General features: G+C 35.1%; 1 protein-coding gene across 1 annotated transcript in view; it reads left to right on the top strand.

Moving 5' to 3' along the window:
- The window catches only part of LOC138712348 (beta-1,4-N-acetylgalactosaminyltransferase bre-4-like), a 233,941-nt gene that overhangs the window by 103,816 nt on the left and 106,381 nt on the right, over window positions 1-23,744 (top strand). The window contains exon 2 of the mRNA XM_069844006.1: window positions 6,893-6,959. The gene's annotated coding sequence lies outside the window, so the exon portion shown is untranslated. The remainder of the gene's footprint in view (window positions 1-6,892; window positions 6,960-23,744) is intronic.

Raw genomic sequence — 23,744 nt, 5'->3', positions numbered from 1 at the left:
CCCATAAATTTAATAGCTCAACGTTGACATTTAATAACTTGCTGAATTGAAATTATAATTTGTCCAAAATTTTAACAGATGACCATCAATATCTTATCTAACTATGGTGAAAAGAAAGGACATTTACGTTAAGGTGAGATCCACGAACGCAAAACATATTTGTCGACTCAAACACACTTAAATGCCGTCGACGTAGGCCGGGATCGAACCCGCAACTTCGAACACAGGAGGTCAGTGCTATACCGACTACGCTACCCAGGCCGACAGGTGTGCTTAGATTGTCGTTACGTCATGAATGACGTGAAGCCTGAGATATGGCCAGGTTACAACTGAAACATGTTTTGTATCTCAGAAATTGAATGGGGATATGTTTCTCGTGCGTACAACGAACACTCTGCATACCTCCTAACCTTGTAGTCTCTGTGGGTAAATTCCTACTTTACTTATATGTTGACCCCAGACCACAGGTTCGCAGTGGCGATGGTAAGGTGTAAATACTGGATAGGCTGAAGAAAGCTGCTTGCCTGTATCTTTTTATACAGCAGATATTTCTCGGCTTTTCTATCGAAATGTTTTGTGACACAGACCCCACAAGAAGTTAACCACTCATTTTTACCCCAAAACAAAAGACAGATATAACAATATAACATATTTGTCTCAAAGCACCCTGTTAGCCAAGGATATTTCTTATACCAAGGAAATTGAAATTTCCTGTTATGTCCTCCTCCATCCGTTATTTTAATATTTAAATGTGCTGTGGATCTTCTATCCTTGTAAGCCCATTTTGTTTCATACGCCCAACTTGAAACGGTTTCTCTTTCAATTCTACCAATAATGACCTCAATGTTCTCTCAGTATGAGCCATTTTACACAAAATTAGTATGTAATACAAATATGCATACACTTTTGGTTAATCTAACACTCAACAATGCAGCGCATTCAGAGAAAACCAACATAACGCGGTTGAGATTAGCCCCGCATCCTGCTGCTGAGTCGTAGCGAATCGATACCTCCTCCAGCTTGCGAGTACCGCTTCCTGTGAGGGAGGGCGTCGCGTCTCGCTATGAGTCTTATGCCACAAGCCTTTCGCAGTGGAATGACTGCCAACAGCGAATTTAATATGTGAAAGGATCGGAGTAAAACCAAATGTTACGATACAGTGTTATTACGTTACTAGATATAACTCAAATTTGTTGAGTAGACTAAGCCTGAAAAGCTTCTTAAGAGCTTCGCCACTGCAAGTTCGAGACCATAGTGTCATTTGAAACATTGACAACAAATTATTGGAACTCTGCCGCTGTATAAGAAATTCGTTCACGTGTAAACATAAGCTGTCACGAAATCAACCTAAGTTTTCCAAAGGGGACTTCGCGTATGGCAGCTGGTCATTTTTTTTTCTTAGGTTATACAATTCAGAATTAATTTATATGCAATTTTGCAAGGACCTGTGCATAATTATGTATAAACCAGAACTACGTGTAACTGGGTTACGTATAACGTAGGTTACAGTATTACGATGATTGTCTGCTAAATTGTCGCCGTTGTTTTAACGGAACGTTAAATAAAACATTATAATTACAGTTATCATCTTATCGTCTCTGAATAGTCTTTCTAATTTACACTTTTCTTACTCTCTCAGATCAGGCTCTGTAATTTGAAAGGAACTTAAAATAAAGAATTGCAATAATATTATCATTTCATCGTGTCTGAATGGCCTTTATAGTTGAGACGTGACGTTAAATAGAAATGCAACATGGGGGTAGTTAAAACGTTACCGTTACGTCTGTTGAATTAAATTGAAGGGACTCTAAAGTGAAGTAGATCCAATTTGTGCTCTGCATTTCCATAAAACATGTGAATATCCAGTTTCACACGGAGTTTAAGGGGCTCTGAATTTGTAGCAATTACCGCTTAATTAAACAATTGTCGCGCGACGTGGGCGGCGGTCAAGGCCCGATCTCTGCGTATCTTGTGTGAAACTATGGTTGTACTTCTCTATTATTTTCGTCTTCTCATTTTGTGTTTCTTTTGTCTTTCTCTTCTTCTATTGCTTTTCATCTTTTCCTCTCAATTTCTGATTCTTCTCGTCCTTCATCCTGCTTTTTACACATTACCATACACATTTCAACTTCTCCATTTCTAATTTATTTTCCATCCTCATTTTTCTTCGCCTTTATTTTACCTTCCCTCCTGTCAACTTATTTTGTTGTTTTCTTTCCTCTTTGTGCCTTTTTTCCATTTTACCACAGTCTAGTATATACAGTCACGAAGCTTGAGTTCTGAGGGTACTAGGAACAATAGTCTGTGCCGGTACTATTTCGCATTTTCTGTAATGAGGCGATATTAGCGATCCTAGTGGTAAGCAACTATCTATGGATGCATATTTAGTACGTATTGAGCTTCGTGACTGTATATGCTAGACCAGACCTGCAGAACTGCAGCTCTTGAGAGCGACTTCTTTCCTCCCATTTCTTACCCTACCGTGGAGTGAAGCTGACGTCATAGTTCTCCTACTTGCGAGTTTTGCAGGGCTGTGCTAGACTGTGGTTTTACTCTTCCTAATTTCCACTTCTTTCAATCTTCATTTACCTCTTGTATTTTGCTTCTTTCTTTAGCCCTTGTATTTTTCTTCTTCCTTTTTCTCAATTCCCTTCTTTCTTCCCCGTTTCCTAGACCCCCTTTCTTCGTTCTTAAGGGGTTAGGTACAGCTTACAACAGTAACATTTTTGGAAATATTCAACATGTTTTTCCTCCATTACTGTATCTTGTACAGTAATAAAAATCGGTATGTGTAAAACACTGCCCTTCTGCTATATGAAAAAATATTTTTACTATTTAAAAATTGTTCTTTCAACTGCATTCCTTAATAAATATATACTTTTTTTAATTTTTGTGTTAGAAGAAAATATTGATATTTGATCATTTTTTAAATGAATTTATTTTTCTTTCAGACAATCTATCAAAGGTAGAGAAGTGATTTTGCATCATATTGTAGATATGACATGCATAAATATACAAAAAAAATTAATCACAGAATGTTAGATACTTTTTGAGTTATGAGGGAAACGCTTCATCACTGCAGAGTGAATTTTGAAAAAAAAAATGTTTTTTAAATCGTAAAAATATGTTTATCATATATCAGAAGGACAGTGTTTTACACATACTAATTTTCATTATTGTACAAGATACAGTAATGGAGGAAAAAAATGTTTAATATTTCCAAAATTTTACTGCTGTAAGCTGTACCTAACCCCTTAAATCATTTAGTCTCTTTTTCAGTTTCCTTTTTGTCAATCCAATGTCCCGCTCCCTTTCCGCCTCCCTTTCGCTTATTCTTATTCCTACCTTCTGTTGCTACCTTTTCCCTTTATTTCTTCCCCTTTCTAATTTCCTCCTTGTCCTATACCTCCTGTTTCTGTGTTCTTTCTACTTTTTCTTTTTGTGTTTCTTAATTTTTCTTTTTTCGTTTTGTTTCAGTTTGTCTTGTTATCCGATTTTTTCTCCCGTTTTTTCTTTTTTATTGTCATTGTCTTCTTTGCTTCTTTGTTTGATATCGTTTTACTTCATCTTCAATTGTCCTTTCTTCGGGTGTCTCTTTGTTTCTTGTCTTTCTTGCCTACTTTCTGCTCATTTCTATTTTTTCTCCTGTATCTCTTGCCTCGTTCTCTTATTTTATTCTCCTTTAACCTAAGCACACTCATTTTATCTCTCGCCCTCTCCTTTTACTTCTTAACCTCTGCTTTTACTACTAGCTCTCTTCCTTTTACTCTCCTTTTTACTTCTAGCTCTCCCTTTTATACTTCTAGCCCTCTCTCTTTACTTCTAGCTCTCTCTTTTTTACTTCTAGGCATCTCCTTTTTACCTCTAACCAACTTCTTTCTACTTATTTTAACTTTACTCTCTACCTTTTATCACTAAACCTAGTCTTTATCTCTAGTCCATTTCTTACTATCCCCTTTTATCTTTGCCCTCTCCCGTTTACCTCTAACCCTCTGTCTTTAACTCTAGCCCACTTCTTTTTACTTCTAACCCTCTCCTTTAAACTCTAGCCCTCTCCTTTTACCTGTAGCCGTGATCATTTTCTTTTTTTGTTTACCATCCTTCCTATTCTTCTACTCTTAGTCCTTTCCTTTTCCTACTCTTTTTTCTTTCATATTCTATTTTACTTTTCTCATTCTTGTCCCTTTTATTTTTATATTTCGTCTGCATTTTTCGTTTTCCATTTTTCCCTTCCTATTCCTCATTTCCAGTTCGTCTTCCTTTCTTTGTAAGTCTTCTCCTTTCCCTTGCTCTGTCACATGAACCCAAACACAGAAGAATTCTACGAAAATCGTTAAATGGAATTAAATTGGAACAAGTCATGTGGTCTGCTGCGTAGAGCACGTTGTTGGTGATGGTGGTGGTTCATGTTATGATTTTCAGTGTTACGTTTTCTGCCATAATGGTTTCAGTATTAAAAATATACCATTTCCTGATAATGTCATAAAGAATGAACTGTTCATCGATGTTTTGTCTCAATACGAGAGTCAGTGTTTCCATGCGAAAGAGAGCTAGCCCTTTACTCCACTGCCCAATGTATAGTTGTGTAAATTCTCTGCCTGGACTCATCTGTTTCGTATAAACATATTTCTTGAAGTGAAAGATTTTCATAGCAAGGAAAGCTCGAGTACAAGGGAGCGTAAATAAATGTTGATTCACACGTTGCTGCTCAGTGCGTCCAAGCGGAGAGATGTTTCCTTGCAGACTGCACGAATGATGCCGTGCAGGGCTTGCAGCTCTCCTTCTTTGTGGGTATCTAGCACTTCACTGCCTTTTCTATAGCAGCGGCGAATTAATATTCAGTATTTGAAATTGAAGAGAGAAAGAAGCTAACGAAACTGAAAGAAAATAGAGATACGTGAGTGAGTGAATAGTTGGATAGCTTGGCGAGAAAAGGCAAGCAGATTGATGTTTTACGTAGACAGGTTGATGGGAGGGGGCTGTGGGTGGATGGATGGGTGCTATTGAGAGAGAGATTATGATGTAGATAGAAAACAGTATATACACTTAAGAAATGAAGCTGTGTTGGAAAGAGTGAGTGAAGAAAGAATGATGCTGAAACTGATCAGGAAGAGAAAAAGGATTTGGTTGGATCACTGACTGAGAAGAAACTGTCTACTGAAGTATAGGCCTACACTGGAAGAAATGGTGAACGGGAGAAAAGTTCGGGACAGAAGAAGATATTAGATTATAGACGCCTTTAAGATATATAGATCATATGCGGAGACTAAGAGGAAGACGGAAAATAGGATAGATTAGAGAATGCTGGGTTTACAGTGAAAGACTTGCCCTTAGGCGTGTAAGAGAAGGCCCTACGGCCTTAACTCTGGTAGGTTAAATAAAGCCATTATTATTATCAGGCAGAACAGTATGTATGTATGTATGTATGTATGTATGTATGTATGTATGTATGTATGTATGTATACTTAGAAATAGCCTGGCAGAGAGGAGGATGGATGGATGGATGGATGGATGGTGGAATTGAGAGCCAGGCAGACATGTAAGTGAATGGATAGTTAGATGCAAGGTGCCATTTTTTTTTAGGATGTGAAGAGTCCATTGCAAGAATGATGGATGTCATTTGAAATACATTTTGCAGGAGAAGCATTGAAAGTTTGAAATGCTTAGCGCTCAAAGCTTAACTGTGATTTTCCGATCATTACTGGACAATGACTATCAGTGTTAATGCCATATAACTCTCTATGTACATTCTATATGTCTTAAGCTATGCATTGACAGTCTTGGTTCATTTTCGACAAGAAAGTGACATCCATCATTCTTGCAGTGGACTCTTCATATGAGAAACATTACTCCTTTGCTCATACACGGCTTACTCCAGACAGGGAAGACAATTTCACTTCTTATTCTAAATTTTCTTGCATACCTTTAATTTTGTTAAACTATTTTTTTCAATCTTTCCACAGCTGTGGTGTACGTTTTTGAAGTTCAGTATTAGGCGACTATTTTAATTCAGTTCATGTTTTACTTCATTTTTAAAGGAATACTCTTCATGCATCTAATGAGCTGGATTAAAAACTGAAGTACAGTAGAGTCTCGATTATCGAGTTAATGTGGATCAAGACTACCTCGGAAAGCAAAAACTCGGATAAAACGGATGATTACTGAAAATCTGTGTTTTGATTAGGAATTACACAAACTCTTCACTCAATAGACTAAATAGAATGAACAAATCAGGTTAATATGAACTCTAGACATTTAAAAATTTAGTACGTATACATTAAAAAAATCAAATAACATGCAATACTGTACAGTATTTACAGTATTTTTTTGGATCGGGCTCGGATAACACGGAACCTCAGTTATTCGAAACTCGGATAATCGAGACTACTGTAGTCATAGGAGTAAGCAAGGGTTAGCGAGCTCTACTCGAGTTAAGAGGCTGTTGTTGGACGTGGGTTCGAATTTCGCTTAGGCTGATTGCTTTATTGTTTCCACTACCCCAGATTTTTCCTAACTGTAGGACGAATGTCAGATAATCCCTGGAAAATTCTCGGACTTCTCTCGCTAAATACCATAACCACTACATCCATAGGCGCGAGATAACTGATACAGCATCGTCAAATTGTCGATTAAAAAATACCGTAACGATAAAGTTTTATTTATTATCCAATATGTCATTGTATTCAAGTACAGAATTTGGATCCTGGGCAGGAAGAGTAATCCATCTTCCTCAGTGCGACAACAGATTTCAAACTGAGGTTGCGTTTACTTATTTAATATACTGTTATTATATTTTATAGTCGTACTGTATTCCTGTTTTTCCCCATTTACTATATTTGGTCGTTCTAGAAGTAATTAAAATTGTGTCATTGATGATTTCCTTTCTTTTCAGGGAGAAGTATTTGAGCAGTATCTGGATCACGGTTACAGTATTCATGAAATTTCGCCCGCATTGAATGGTAAGATTTAAAGTTGATTATCTTTTTTTCTTTTACTTTTTTCTAACATTTGTTCCTCTTACGGCGAGATGAAGAGTTTACATTTTTAGCATATATATAGCTACCATTTTAATGAATTAATCCTTAAGTTTTGTAATACGTGTAATATATTGTCTGGGCATATTTAGGCCTAAATTTAGACATTTTTTTCCCAGTTGTAGTAGAACATTCGTAAAAAAATCATTTCGTTGTAATAAAAGCTTTACAAATAGTGATCAAATAATAAAGATAATTCGGCAACACGTTAATGACTCGCCATTCCTTGCTCAAAAAAGCTAACTTCCTCTGCGTGGCTAGCAATGAAAGGAATGCTTAATGTTAGCTTTTAGAGAGCGACAATAATACATTAATTTCAAAAATTTAAAGTCTTTTCTTTCTTATTCGCACGGAATGGCTATGTTTGAACGATGCTAACGATATCACTAAGGAGGCATTGAGAATAATATTTTTAGGTTTAGTACAATCATTAATACGATATGGTATAATAAATTGGGGTGGAGTAGCATCATCTGTACTTAATCCATTAATTTTATTACACAGAAGATTAATAAAAATTTGTCTGAACAAAAATATGGATTACCCAACAAATTTAATTTATACAGATTTTAAAGATGAACTATTGAAGAAATTTATGAATATAGTTTACTAACTTACTACCACAGAAATAAAATAAAACATCAATCTAATCGACATGAATATCGTACTCGAAGGCAAAAGTCTACTTTCCCATTAATTGAGCCTAAATGTCATACAAGTGCAGCTCTCAAACATGGTGCTAGTTTCGGCCCAAGACTTTATAATAAAATTACAAACCATTTTCCAAATTTGAAATATTTTAAAATCGAAGCTTTTAAAAAATAAATTTATAAAATTATTCATGATATATACTATTAACAAATGAGTGTATTTTTTTACCTTTTATTTCTGTCGACTATATTCATGTTTTTATTGAATATCTCTGACTTCTGTCTGATTGTCAATTTATATTAAATGTGTTTTTCTCTCTTTTTCTCTTTCGTCTTTTTTTGCTCTTGTGTGTTATTTATCGGTTTGAATTAAGTTACTTACTGTATTTAGTAAACTGTTCTTGTAAATTTTATGTTATATTATTGGCTAGGATCACACCGTACACGAGCCTGGCTCTTACGGTAGTGGCTAGAAACATTTTTGTTTTATGATTTTAATTTGTACTCACTAGCTAGCTAGTTAAATTAAATTAAATGTTTAATAAATTCCATATTATGCTGTAAACTGAAGTGTTTATCAATAATTTCGTTTTATGGAGTTTCTGAAAATTTGAGATTCGCGGCCCGCGGGTTGTTCACGATACGTTTGACAATACTATATCAGAAGCACAGTCTATAGATAGGCCTACGCGTTTTTTTATTTTTCGAATCTTCATGATTTACCGGCCATACTTCCAAATACGGAGCTGTCCCGTATTGAACGGGACGGATGATCGTAGGATATTGACAGTTGCAAATACAGTGATAAAGAAGTTGACGAGACATAGCTACTAAAATTCCCATAAGTTTTATTGAATTTTTTAAATATCCCTTTCCTCTCTCCCCCATACTAATATCTTGCTGCTTCTGTTTACGCTGAGACATCTGGCAACACCGAATCAGTTTTGCGAGATTATTGAAGTTGAAAAGTCGTACCAACCTCTGACAGTTGTACACTAAAAAATAGCCGTACTGTTTTCCACTTTAAAATAAAAAAATGAATTATCACATTGCTTCTTACTATATATTTATTTTCTGCCTACGTTCCATTCCGTGCAAAATTGCTGTGATTTCTTATTAAGAAATTAATTGTTAGGAACGGTGTAAGTGGATATAGTACATATTAAAATTGTTAAGTATAAACACAATAAATAAATATATGTATATACAATATATGCACATACATATAAGGAAATAGCGTCGTTAAATAAACCATAATTATTTATACAGGGACATCATTTTATTTTTACTTCAATTTTTATTGTACCTGAGTTTTTGAATGTACTTCACTCCCACCCCTTCTACGAATGAAGTTCAACCGTCTTCCACACAGATCCAAGTCATAGTAGCCTTACCGTCACAGTACGTTCCAAAAATATGTTCGCGTTTTCCAATGACGAAAGAGCTTTCAATATTGCATCATTTTCGCAAAGGTACTGTCGTCCATTTGCCTACGTCGCATTCCGGTTTTCCCCACCAGCTTCTATTCGCCTCTCGGTAAAGGCTAGTGGCTGGGCTGTCTTAGCTCTTTTCTGAGAACATTAATTTCTGTTAGGAATTGGACATATACGTAATATTATACCCATACAACTGTTTAAAATAACTTAAATAACAGGCCTCGTTAAGGAATTAACTGTCACGTGATTTCCCTCCTTTCTACGATACTGCGACATAATCACTTGGACGGACAGTAGATAGCATGTCTGAGTAATTTTATCTTTTCGGATCGAACAGAAGTGAAGATTGAATTTACAGAACGTAAGGTACTCTTATAGAGTAGGTACAGAATTATTTCAACATGAGTTAGGCCTACTAGTACGAAGGACGAAACTGGTAATTGGAATTACATACATTAATCGAAATGAACCGCCACCATTTTGAAAAATGTGTTTAAATATCCATATTATGATTATTTTTCAATTTAACTTCATTCTCTATAGTGTACGCTAATGGGCTATATACACTCTAATATACACTGCATAATGAATACGTCCGTATGGACAGCTCAGTTCGTGAGTAAAAACACTCAGTGTTAATACTGTGCTGTATTCTGATTAAACAAAAACCTAATGAAAATTATCAAACTCAAAAGCGTGATATTTCATAGTTTACGTAAATGGATGAACTACTTTTCTTCCCTCCTATACCTAGTAAATGATTTGTTTGTATATTACGCCATCGAACTCCAGTCATGGAAGGGGTTAGCAACCGTTGATTCAAAGGTATAGGCAGGTTAATATCAGAAATGTTAGTAAAAATAAAATGATGTCCCTGTACAAGGAAAAGAAAAATTTGAATGAATGCACACATTTTATATAGAAGCCTGCATAGGTCTATGCCATGTTTTTTTCTTGCGCACTAGAACCGTAGCCGGCGTGTAAACTGAATACCAACGAGCCGGCAAAAATAAAAGGCTCTTTAAGTTGTGTTGTTTCTTAATGTAGTCGAGTTTCGCAACGACCCCTCCGTTTCAAAGAACAGTGAGTTCCATGAAACGTAACATGATGTAATTATCATTAATAAGGACGGAATAATCTGTTATAATCTGTAATATTATCCGTTAATTGATATGCCCAGGTTTAAAGTATTAATTTGTGTCGCGGCTTCTCTTTTCCGATACGATTCAGATTACTGTACATTGAACTTCTATTATAAAAAATATACACCGCCATTCCTTGCATTCAATTAACAGGTTTATGGAAATCTATACTGTAGTAGGTATACATATTATAGTCGTAGATTTCTAATTTTGCAGGTGTTACAGTATAGACTAGGTCATATCGGTGCTGTAGTTAATTCATATTCCTTTATATCACTGTATTATGTCTGTAAATGTGTACATTTTTGTAGGGATTTTATATCCATAGTCTGATTGTTTAATCTTTCAACAAATATGAAAATATGAACACGTATACGTCGTACAACCTTACAAAAAAGTAGTATGTTTACGATTGTTGTACGTATGGCTGAAGTTACGAAACGTCCGTATTTAGTAAGTCAGGTCCTTATTTTGAGGTGTCCTGCCGTCCGTATTTATTTTTGAAGGTTTGTTAAATGTTCGAATTTTTGTTAAAAAGTCCCAGTCATCTCATTTTCAATAATTACATTTCAAAACATAATTCTGAACTACGAATAGAACTTTAGTTTTTCGTTCATATACAGGGTGAGACAAGAGGAAAGGTACATGGTGTGAGGAGTGATAATATTGATGATACTGAACTAAAAAGTTTATACGAACATATACCCTATTCTTAACAGTATCTGACATACAGCTGTTTGAAAATCACGGACGCCAGGCTTATGTTCTTCAGCACTCACATGTAGACGCAACCAATACGATATTAGTTTGTAGTATTGTCTTTATTAGAAATTTCAATGCGCAATGGGCGTTGGATCGGTCGCGGTGGAGTCTTTTCATGGCCACCGAGGTCACCCGACGTTACTCTATTGGATTAGTGTGTGTGAGGCTGGCTTAAGAGCGAAGTCTACAAGCGCAAAGTGTAAACTTCTCGCTCGTATTTTACATGCTTGTGCGCAAGTGAAGGAATGTCCGAATCAGCTCAGATCAGCAACACAGTAACTGTCTACAAGAGCTGCAAAGTGCATTGAAGTTGACGGTGGAATTTTTGAACATGTTCTGTAAAGAAAAGTACACAATTAAACAGAACATAAGGTAACAATCTTTTAATTTACTGTCACCTGCACTTTTCGCGTTCCTCATTGTTTCGATTAATTTTCTCCGAAACCGTTGAGGACAGGACATATGTTCATATAAAGTCTTTTGTTCAGAATCATCAATATTATCGCCCCTCAAACCATGTACCTTTCCTCCTGACACACCCTGTATTTTATTCAGAGACTGAACTCGCTTCAACGGTACAAGTATTAGCGTCACTGGTCAATATTTCTCTTTGGAATAAAAGCCACGAATGAACCATGGTAGATCACGCTTTGTTCGTAAAATCGGTCGATCGACGTGCATAAGAAGCAGCATGTTCCGCGGCACCATCAGTAACACGAGGTTGAGCCGGTTTCAATTTTTTTTTTCCGCCTGAAAATGAACATCAGTAAAACTGTAAACATGCGAAATTATTCTTTTGAGTATAGTGAAGTATAGTTCAGTCGTCTGTCAGCAAAATGTATGGTGAGTGAAGTAGATTTTGTAATTAGGCCTACATGTAAAATTTGATAAAAAAATAACTTTATATTTTTCATGTATGTTTCCGTATAAAATGCTGGAACTAAAAGTACCTGTACTGTAATTTTTTTTTTTTTGCTTTAACTGTATTTTAATATTTCCTTTTAGTTTACGGATAATTATTTATTTTATTTATTTATTTGTTTATTTATTTATATTTACTTATTCATTTATTTATTTTATTTATTTAATTAATTGATTTAATTAATTAATTAAATGCATTAATTAATGTATTTATGTAATTTATTTATTTTATTTTATTTTATTTATTTATATATATTTATTTATTTACTTATTTATTTATTTATTTATTTATTTATTTATTTATTTATTTATTTATTTATTTGCAATACGTTACAATGTTGAATAACGGCTTTGACCTCCGGCTATATAGCTAATAATAGATAATTATTTAATAATTTAGCTTCTCTTCTTCTTCCGGTGTCATGATTGCTGACGCAGTTTTTCGGAAACCAAACGCCAATCCTCCCTATTCACCCACTGCTCTGGTGTCAAATTCCTGGAAGTCATGGCAGTCTGTACCCCTTCTATCCACGTCTTTGCTGGACGACCTCTTTTCCATCTTTCTGTCGGTATCCATTCCATAATTTGTCGTGGTAGTCGTTCTCTTTACATGTCCATACCATTGTAGTCTTTTCTTCTCTATTACGTCAATAATGTCTGGTTCTTCCTCTACTTTCATAATTTCTTTTATCTGTCTATTTTTACTCTCTTTTCTTGATTTTCCTGCTGATCATCTTAAAACATCCATTTCTGTAGCCAGAATTTTATTTTGTTTCCTTGTAGAAATTTGCCATACGTCTATGCCATAGGTAAGAATACTTTGAATTACTGTTTTATAAATTTGCAGTTTCCTGTTTCTTGTTATAGCCTATGTTTGTTCCACCAAAGAGAATTTAGAGCATTAATTGCTTTCTTTGTTTCGGAAATTTTATGTTCAATTTCTGTATTACTTTTCCCAAATTGATCTATTTTCGTCCCTAAATATATACATTCCGTACTTGGTTCTATAATTTCTCCATTGTCTAGTTGCAATGGTTCTATCTCCTCGCCAATACATATATATTTAGTTTTTTTTTTTTATTTTTCGTCAGTCCCCAACGTTCGTATTCCTCTTTTAATTTAGTAACATATGCCTACGCTAATTAACGAGTAATATCAATTTTGCAGCTTAAATTTGACTTTTGAATCCAAAAATGTTTTAAGGAATAGGATATCTACAAATTTTGTGTCCGGCTTTTTAAACCAGTTTGTTCTGTTTTTCACCCAAGAGTATCTGGTAACCCTCCGTACCTATGGCAATCCTGCACTGAATGGAGCTACTGTGACCGGTTTCTCAACGATGTCTGATTTTAAATTGTTAATTCGATTGTTGAATGTCACGCCGACACGGTTTGTTGGTCTGTTGCACAATTTCATGCTAGTAAATAACGGTACTGACCGAATAACATGCGTGCACCAGTGTTCAAGCTTGAAACAACGAACAAAACGTGGGACTACATCAGGAGTGACAAGAGAGGAAATCGACAGCTTCACACGTTACAAATAAAGTGCAGTGTAAATTTCAGAGGCAGTTTCATTACAAATACCGGATGGTTGTTCAGCTAGCGTCATTATAATAAAATCCCGGAGTTTTGGAATTCATAATATAAATTATTTTATGCTCGACCATGCCGAAATGTAGTAATTATACACCTAGTAGTAGCCCTTTACTGTACCTCATTAAAGTGCACCTATTCATTTTAGTTCAGTTGTTCAGCCAATGAGAAATCACCATTGTACCATTATAAAAGCACAAATATCGATTATTCTCGTATATGCAATCGAAAGACAACTAGCGAAAAGTCACAGAGGCTGGAAATCCAATACTGTCGCAGAAGGTTATGTTCTGATACTATAATAATTAGCGTTAATTGTAAATAATATTCAAATAAATTCAATTTGTCATCTCGTTTTTCAATTCTAAATCAATTTCCAGGTTATATCAAGACTAATGTTCATGTTATTCTCTAGATTATATCAAGGTCAATGACATTCGTTCCTCGGAAAAAATCAATACTTTCGCGTCAGCGCACATCTCACAATTTAGGTCAGTTCTGCTCCTCACATACATAACCATAACATGAATACTTATGAATAATTTCAAGTTAGAAATATGGTCGAGCATAAAAAGTCGTATGAAACTTGCCTATAATGGTAATTATGACACTCGTATGAAAATTATGAAACTCGCTTGCGCTCGTTTCATAAACAAACATACTCGCGTCTTAATTACTACCATTATAGGCTCGTTGCATAATGTACTATTGTCGAAGTGTTCTAGAATTATAAGGGTTTTAAAATAACATTGATTCCTGTGATCGTTTTCCACTTTCTTACCAGAACAAAAAATACTATGTTGCAAGAACTGATTACGAGATTTTTCCGGAAATACACGCTGTCAGCATGCCTCACATTGAGTAATTGGTTTTGGCCAAGCCATCTATTTGTCTTTCTTTACCCAGGGTGTAACAAAATGATATGTCAACACAGAGCTTATTACTCATCTCACCATGTTGCCTTTGAACTTCACATTTCAGTTTCTCTAAAAGTATGCCTGTGTTCACGACAAAATTTTCGCTTCTCATTTTTGCTGCATATCCTGTAAAACAGCAGTTGATAAAAAAAATTGCATGGAAAACGCAAATCTATGCTTTTACAATGCCTCTAATGTTGCGGGATCAAATGAACATACAGTGACGATTTATTCGATGACGAAAATGACGATTTGTTTACTTATTTATTTAATTGTTTTAGTTATTTATTTTTTATTTATTTATTCATGTATTTATTTGTATATGTATTTATTTATGAATGTATTTATTTATTCATTCATTCATTCATTCATTCATTCAGATCCTATCGAAGGAGAAAATATTTCCTATAATAAATGAATTAAAATATTTTCATTTTTAGTTTTTGTTGTTATTTTGATATACATTTTAGTTCCAGGCGAAATAAATACACAGTTAATAAGAGTATTTGTAATCTCCACCTTGTTTGTTATAAATGAGTTAATTTCCAAATGCAAACTAGCAGTATTGCTAAACATGGAAGAGAGGAATATGCTTAAATTCCTTTATAAACAACTAATATAATTTCATATAAATATCTGTTTTTAAAAAAGAAAATTACTAATTATTGTAACATTTGATATAAGTATTTGATGTTAGTTTCTGCAGAATTCATTTTAAATTTAATTCAAATGTGTGGTACAATTTACAAGTTATATCAAATATCTTACTTTTTGGGATTAAAAGTTTTCCTTTCATTGTAATGAAGAAGGCGAAAGCGTTTCTTGTTTGGATACATAACAGATGATTTCGTTCGTGTATAAATTTTGAGTAATCGCTAAAAGAAAAAAAAAATAAATAAACTGTAACCAATATAATTCGTAACATGGCAAAAAAAAAACAGAATTGTTACGGAATAAACAAAACTTATAATGAGAAAGTATGTATTATATTCGAGGCACTTTTTTTTTATAAGTAAATGGAAGTTTGCAGCATATCAGCATGCTTCAAGTGTAGAGTGAGATTGGACCTACATTGCGGCAAACAAGAAGCCCCTAGCTGTTTAGAAACTACAGCGAAGATGTTTGCTACAGACCAAGAATGTGAAAAATGCAGCGGGGAGACGCGCTAACTTCCAAAACAAAAACTTTCCTAGTCCCAGGCAGTATCATTCAGTTTCAGTGTCTTCTAGTGTTCGACAGTTAGATGAATGATTCAAACGTACGAAACTTCTCAGAAACTATAAACCCAGCTCCGGGAGACAGTAATACAGTAACTTGTTATAACGAACACCAGTATAACGAAATAGTATTATGAAATTATTTTCTGTCCTCTGCCTTTTTTCTATATAATTTAATTTCAATTTAGTCAATTTCGTGTTTGCGAAAAATTCTGTGTAACGAAATAAATATTTTGTTCCCTTGCCGAACAATCTACTTTTTTAACGAAAAATATAGCGTACAATTGGTTAGCAAGTAGGGGCATATTTTATGTTATAATAATATTTCAATTGCATTAAATATGTAGTTAATGTTAGGCTATTATTAATCCAATACTCCAGAGTCCACACTATTGTTACTCAGCCCTTAGTCTTCTAGCCTCCCAATATATTTGTCCATTCGTCCCGTTCCAGAATTTAAGTGCAGTACATTTCCTAAGATGGTCACAGTTCATGATGGCATTTCTTCTACACAGCATACAGTTCGGTGAATCCAGAATGCTGAAGTGATGATGTTCTACGAAGCAGTCATGTCCTGTAGTTAGGCGGAATGCTGCTACAGCTTGACTGCGGGAAGTTTCCGGAATTATGTTTTTTTCCGTTACCATTTTCGCCCACATTTTCCCTTGGCTAATTTCTCTCAGTTTGTCTGATCTTCCCTTTCTAAAACTGGAAATGATTATTGATTTTTTCTATATAAAAAAAAGAGGGAGAATTGTTTCCTGTGGAGGGTGAACTATTTTTGCGCCTTTTTCCGCCAGAAGATCAGCCGTCTCATTTTCTTTGATACCAACATGAGAAGGGATCCATTGGAGTGTGATTTCGTTGTCTGCTTCTTGTAATCTCTTGATCAGCATTCTGATTTCCGAAGCTTTGAATAATGTAATGTAGCTAATGTAGTTATGTCTATTATGATGTAGATGTCTATGAATTTTGTGTTAGTTTGTTTCATGCAGTTGTTCCCTTGCTCTCCCCATTTAGTTTTTTCTACCAATCGCAGCTCACTAATCTCGCAACGTGGCACCTCTTCAAAGTGGTGCATAAAACTTGAATTTTGTATATTTTTATGCTTTTGTTGTCTTTTTTTTTTTCAAACGCAGTACAGGTTCAGCTTTTAATTTTTTAAGGATATTTTCCAGACCTAAGTGTAAAAATATGCTGAAATTACGGCGTAAGCAGACGTAATGAACAAGCATGCTTTTTCTTTAGAAAAATAACATGTTTCGATATACTAGGTGTAACGAAATCTCGCTATAACGAAGTAATTTAAGAGGTCCCAAGGTTTTCATTATACTGATATTTTGATGTACAATGTTTCATCGGACTTCGAAAGTTGCAGAAAAAGAAAGTAATGTAGTACCGTCATTTCCCAACTGGAACACAACTATGGTCCACGATACAACCATTCGTAGATAGCTGCAGTGACTTGACTTCAATCTGCAGTACAGCAAAAATATAGATAAACGAGGTACTACGTTATGGAGTACAAAATTTGAATGATTGTATTGTGGACCATAGTTGTATTCCAGGACCATAGTTATGGGAAATGGCAGTACCTCATGATTGCCATGAAGTTTTCGAAATATGTTGTTGGTTCCCATAGAAAAATGGGGGGGGGGGACAGGCAGTGAATCTGAAATTTAAGGTGAACAGGAAGTGGGCTGTAGAAGGGTGAAGGTGTCTTCTGCTCGTTGGTGTTCTTCAGTGGCGGCTCGTGGGTATTGAATTAAGGGGGCCTGCATACAAAAATAAACCAAGCAACTTACTTTATTCAAAGATTAATTCCATGCGTCTTGTAAGTTGTGTTTAAATGAGACAGGCTCATGTCAGTAGATTTACTGGCATTTAAAAGAATCCTGCGGGACAAAATTCCGGCACACCGGCGACGTTGATATAACCCCTACAGTTGCGAGTGTCGTTAAATTTATTTTATTTTATTTATTTAAATTCAAATATACAGAATAAAGAAATATAATTACAAAACAAAACAAAGAGAAATACAAATAAAATAATACAAGCAATATAAAAAGAAGATATAAATCATAATTTAATTTTTATATGCAGATTTGAACCTTAGAAATATCTAACTGGCGATGTTGTAGTTGGTTGTGTTATACATCAATAAATGAAAAAAATAAGTCAGCCAGAAATTGAATTCAGGATCTTCAAGAGTACGCACCAGGGCGCTTGCCTCATTTATTGTGATGTTGTTAGATGTTTCAGATTCCATTATGGTTTGAAAACATTCTAGCAATGGCTCATGAATAACATTTACTATTCTTATTTTAAAACTCCATCTTGTTGCCCCAGCTGATGGAATTGTCTTTGAAACACATTAATCTAATACAGACTGAGTGGAGATCGAGAGAAGAAAGCAGGGATACTGGATTAGCAAAAAATATGCAAGCTTTGTATTTTGTTTAGCGGCTCTTTCCATTGAGCGTATTCCGAATCTCACCGGTGAGCAATCCGATGGCATCACGGTATTCCGAATTCCACCGATGACGTCATTGTTGCTCCACCGGTGTCGCACCGGTGCCATCAACTTGCAGAGGTGGTGGCAGTCTCCATCAGCCGCCATCAGTGAATCTGATTGGTTTTTGTATAGGGCGGGAATTAGCAGACGAATAACATCGTGCACTGTTGTGTCATGGCGGTGTGTTCTGCTTTAGTTGTGCTGTATTGTTTATAATGAGCAGAACGTAAAAACAATATGTTAATGGCTTATGAGCGAACGTGTCAACGGACCAATTATTACTACTGGTTCAAGAAATAAATTGTTTATGCTATCTTTTCTTTGAACGAGATGGGAGTACGAAAATTTCGCAAAATTTTGCTAGCGTAGCACAGACAACTTGTACAGTCGCCATGACCGCCATCGATCCTTCCAGCAGTTTTGTTCCTTATTTCGCTGCAACTTGACGTCATTGATGCCACCGGACCGGTGAAATTCGGAATACGCTGATTATGAGATTCAACTGATGGGCACTTACTTTCAAATTTCTCCTGAATTGTTAAGGTACTGAGCTGAATGGACTGTAAATATTGTACAGAATTAAACATTGTTGCACTTGTTATACTCACAACATTAAAGAAAATGTATTTAAAACTGCGCGCTACTAAGAAACTGCTGCAAATTTTGCAGCGCCTGGAAACTCTGGATTCACGGTCAGGGGCAGCAGGGGGAGCGGTAAAACTAACGCGCAAAGCATCCGAGACGAGACTGGCAGCTCCAGAGGAGGAAGTGGCTTCACCCTATAGTCCTCGTCTCTGGTTTCGCTCTGGCAGCACCAGGGGAGGAAACGACTTCACTAACGATTGCGTGCATGTCATTGAGAGCTATTTTTTTTTTCAATTCGAGCCGCTAAATAGAGACTGTATAATAAATGTATTTCACAACATAAAACGAGACGAGAGCAGAAATGTCTGGGGGTGCTGCAGCTCCGCAGCCCCTCTTCGAAAGCCGCCCCTGGTGTACTTACAAATAGCGAAATGCAACGTATCAGTCACGTGGATTTAGCCATCTATAACGACCCAAACAAGAAGGCTAGCACTCCTCACCTCGCACTGTATTAACTACGCTCTAGAGCAGCTCTGGATCAACAAGCAAACGCACCTACCGAATAAGCTACGCCGATGGCTCACCTCTTGTTTCTTTAAAGGCGAATGTATATCCAATTTTCGAAAGGAGAGCTTCCGTACACTTCAGCAGCAGTAAAAATAGTTCAGGTTGTATATGAGAAAATATTGCGTTATTTGCTTAACACTTTTTTCTACCATTTATTTTTATAATAAACTAAAAGCTTACCAACCCTTCTCCCTTCTCCATTCCCTTTCTTTGTACATATTTACTACCCTACGTACAGTATGTCAGAACAGTTTTCTGGCGCGATTTGTGATGTGGATTTTGTGCTTCTTGTCTCGTTACATGCAAGTCAATTGTTCGCTGTTGACCCTTGCCAGTGCTATAATTAGACGACGGGGTGGTTTTATCAAAAGCAGAATATTAACATTGCGTGCACGTTGTCGCATGTCATACACAGTGCTGACGTGGAATGGAATTCATATCTGATTGCCTTGTACAATCGAAGGCCTGTGGTCACTTTGTTATGCACAGGGCAAGTTTGTTTCAGAGTTAGCACTTTGCCTCACTGACTAATCATCGCCACTTTGACTACAGTATACCGATTTTCCTTGCTCAAGACGTACATTTTGTCCCGTTACATATGTTATAGTCAACCACTTCTCCGTTATATATATTTATTGACACTCCCGTTGGCAGTGGTATACAGGGTGGAAGCGATATACTGTAACTGCATTGATTGAAAGGGGGCAGTGGAATACATGAAATAAATACAAATTTATAACGCGTTTTGTAATGTGTGGTTAATTAGAAAATTAGGCTGAAACTTTGCGTAGTTTGGAAACAGCGCATTCCCTACTCACCTACGAATATACACACGAACTCAGGTCTGAATAGCACCATTCCTTCCCTTAGTCACTGCAGTAGGGTTGCTAGACTTTCTGATGGCAGGAAATAACGATACGCATTAATATTTTTTATTTAATATATAAGGAAACCGTTCATTTTATTAAGTAAACTGCAAAGGGATAAATCATTTCTCATCAATTTTTGTAATAAGAAGAATAAAAATCAGAACTATACGGATAGTACTTATCGTATGAAATAGTGTTAGCGTTTATGGAATTTTTTTTTAATATTCATTTAGGACTAATATGGTATTCGAATTTTTAGGAATAAGCTGTTAAAATCTCCACAGTTATATTACTTCCACTATATTATTCTAACATAAGTTCCCAGTTTGAAATGGATTTATCTTCTGTACATATTAGCAGTTTGGTTCCATATGTGTTTGTCTATTTATTCACACTGCAAATGGGTAAATATCCGGTGGCAGTGACAATTAATATTAAATTAATAACAATTCTAATAATAATTAATAATAATACATAATAACAATAGTATAATAAAATTAACAAGGAGCATCCTAAATTAAATGAAGCACTATCACTTAAAATAACATTTAAAGTAGATCTAATTCGTATCTTAACCCTAAGTTCGAACTAAAACTCACGAACTCACTGCACTGGATATACTACGACATATTTCACTGATACTATCCTGATTTCACGAACACTTCAAAAACATTTCAGTGTTCAAATACTTTGCTTTACCGTTAGAAACTATAAAACTTCACTGACACAGACACACTTCACTGACACAACACACTTCTTCACTGATACAACACTTCAAATAACAAAACATCAATTACACCCTTTAAATAGTGTGCATAATATACTACCGTCGATTAGTAAAGCCCTTAAGCATATTTTTAAATACATTTTTGGTTATTGGTAAAGCCTTTAGTAAGTCTGCAGGTAAAGCATTCAAGTCCCTGATAGTACGATTGAGAAAAGAACACTTTCCAATGTCGTCCTCTGTCTTCTTTGCCTCAATTCAGTTACCATTATGTTTTAGAGGTATTGGTTATTTTTTCTATATGCATTTCGTTGCTATGGTAACTGTGTCACGCTTATTTAAACAATAATTTATTTTTGAGGAGTATGATCCCAAAACGCGTTAAGTCCATTTTTAATTAAAAGAATGGGCTGTTTTTTTTATCCACCGATGTACGGACTGAGAGAGTTTTCACGTGACATGTACGTTAACACAGACTTTTAGACAAAGATTGGCGTTGGAAGAAAATAAGCTTAGAATATAATGATAGAGATCTCAAGCATAATCATATATTATACGTACGAGTATAAGTCATAAAAAATGGCTAAATGAACTGAGTGAGTTTTGGGATCACACTTTTCAATATTTGTGATTAAGAATACAGATAGCAATAATCATTTTTTGCAATGATTTTGCCTGTACGAGTTCATATTGGCCTCATTCAGTGCTATTACGAATGCAACAGACAATATCCCAATGCATTGAGAAGATTTTAAAAGTTATATAGATTGAGAAATGGACCCTAGTTCTGTAAAATCATTTCGTAAGCTGTTGAACAAATTTGGTGCAGAATGATTATTTCTTATTGAACACACGGTGGTAGTCATATTTTATCCTATGTTGTTTCTTGTTATAATAAACTCTAATTTCTTTACGAACAAATTGGTGTTTTTATTTTTGCGAATCTAAAAATGCGCCATGGTTATGGCCATTTGAAACTGGGAACATACTTTAGACTAATATTATACAATAACATTACAATAACTTTAGCTAATCAGTAATAAAATAACATAATATATAAAATAAACGTAAAAGTAAAACTGAAAATAAAGCCAAAATAAAAATAAATCTAGCCAAAACTGAATCTAAATTACAAGTACAGTAAATCTATTTTTATTAATCCAACAATTAAGTAATTACAAGTCTCCATAATTAATTACACGTCAGCTTAAATAATTTAATGTGAACTTGAATAATTATAAGAAACTAGATAGGCTAATGCACAGGTTAATTAATATTTTACTGCCTCGTGTTAAACACGCTCATTTTCCTCGCATTGGTGTTATACGCATATTATGCAGCGCTAGCTTGAAAGTTTTTTTGTGTCGATGGGAGTAATCTAGAAAAATTGATTGGTAGAGATATTTTATTATACATTCACGTCAATAAGGTTTGGATATTTAGAATTATTCGAGCGAAATGTTTCGAAAGTTACAGTCCACGCAACTGGAACTTCTCCAACAAAAGACTCTCGAGTGAAACGTCCTGGATATAAAAATATTATTGAAGTGAAATTAGTCAAACAAGTGGACACAGATATTCTCATTAGAAATCCAGTAGTAGTTACGTGTCCTATAGAGTGAAGTCTAGGTTGATTAATATCTACACTAACGGGAATGAGCTTTTTTTGCAGAATGACTCTTCTACGCAATATCTCGGCATATTCTTTGTTCGGTACGAAAAAGTTTTGCGAATTTTGGTAAAATTAGCATACAACAAAACATTAAGCACCACAACTACCACAACCGTCATTTATATTGCAGTGGCAGAACTCTTAACTTTCCGAATTAAATATGAAGAAAGTAAAAGTCACATTATCCGATTATGATACCATTATATTTGTCCTAACCAAAATACCAATAGTAAATTTCAGAGAACAACTGAAGACCTAACTTACCAAAGGGCCTAAGCGCCAAAAGCAAGTTTCTGGGATATTAATTAAAAACACTGCCGGAGAAAGAAAGCACTGCAAGAAAATAGTTCTATCGTTTCAACACAACACCTCGTACAAAAGTTAGTGTCCATCCACAGAAGATGAAGATATGCGTCTGGTGGGATAAAGAAGACGAATTGTTTCCCAGGAATGTAATCATACCTTGCAGTAGGTTGGTTGGTAGATAATTCCACACCTCTCGTATTATCCCGATCTTGCGCCCTCGGATTTCCACCTTTTCCGTTTTATATCCAACAGTCTTCAAGGGAAAACTCCTTTGATAATGAAAATGTTTTATAAACTTGGCTTGACTTCTTAACTCCAAGCCAGCAGATTTCTTCAGACGCGGAATCAAAAAACTACCCTAGCGTTGGCAAAGAGTCATAGATAATGTAGGAGAATATATTAGTGACTAATTTCTATCTTCTATTTATCTCAAATTAAAACTTTTGTCATAGCGAAAAAAGGCTACGAACTTTTGCATAAACCCAATGACCTAATGATATTGTCTAGAATTAGGACTCGGGATTCGATTTGCGGGAGAGAAGTGAAGATTTATGTAGTCCTACCTTACATAAATGTGAGATGTGTCCCTTGTATGGTGTTTGCATAATTTGTAAATAGTTATTTTCAACCATATTAAAAATTGCTAAATATTATACCGGTACCATTTTATTTCTTTACATCGAATTCTGGCAAACTTGATAAAACTGTAAAAGTGTACGGAACCCTTTGACATTTGTACGTTACAGATGATTTGTTGTTATTATTAGCCTACTTGTTGAAACCGGAGTTATTGCGAAATTTTATTGTCAAGTGTTTGTTGCTTTTGAACTGT

Source organism: Periplaneta americana, chromosome 13 (assembly GCF_040183065.1).
Source record: "Periplaneta americana isolate PAMFEO1 chromosome 13, P.americana_PAMFEO1_priV1, whole genome shotgun sequence".
Taxonomy (NCBI): Eukaryota; Metazoa; Arthropoda; class Insecta; order Blattodea; family Blattidae; genus Periplaneta; species Periplaneta americana.
Note: the sequence above shows the minus strand (reverse complement) of the source record. Positions and strands in the feature narration are given on the sequence as shown.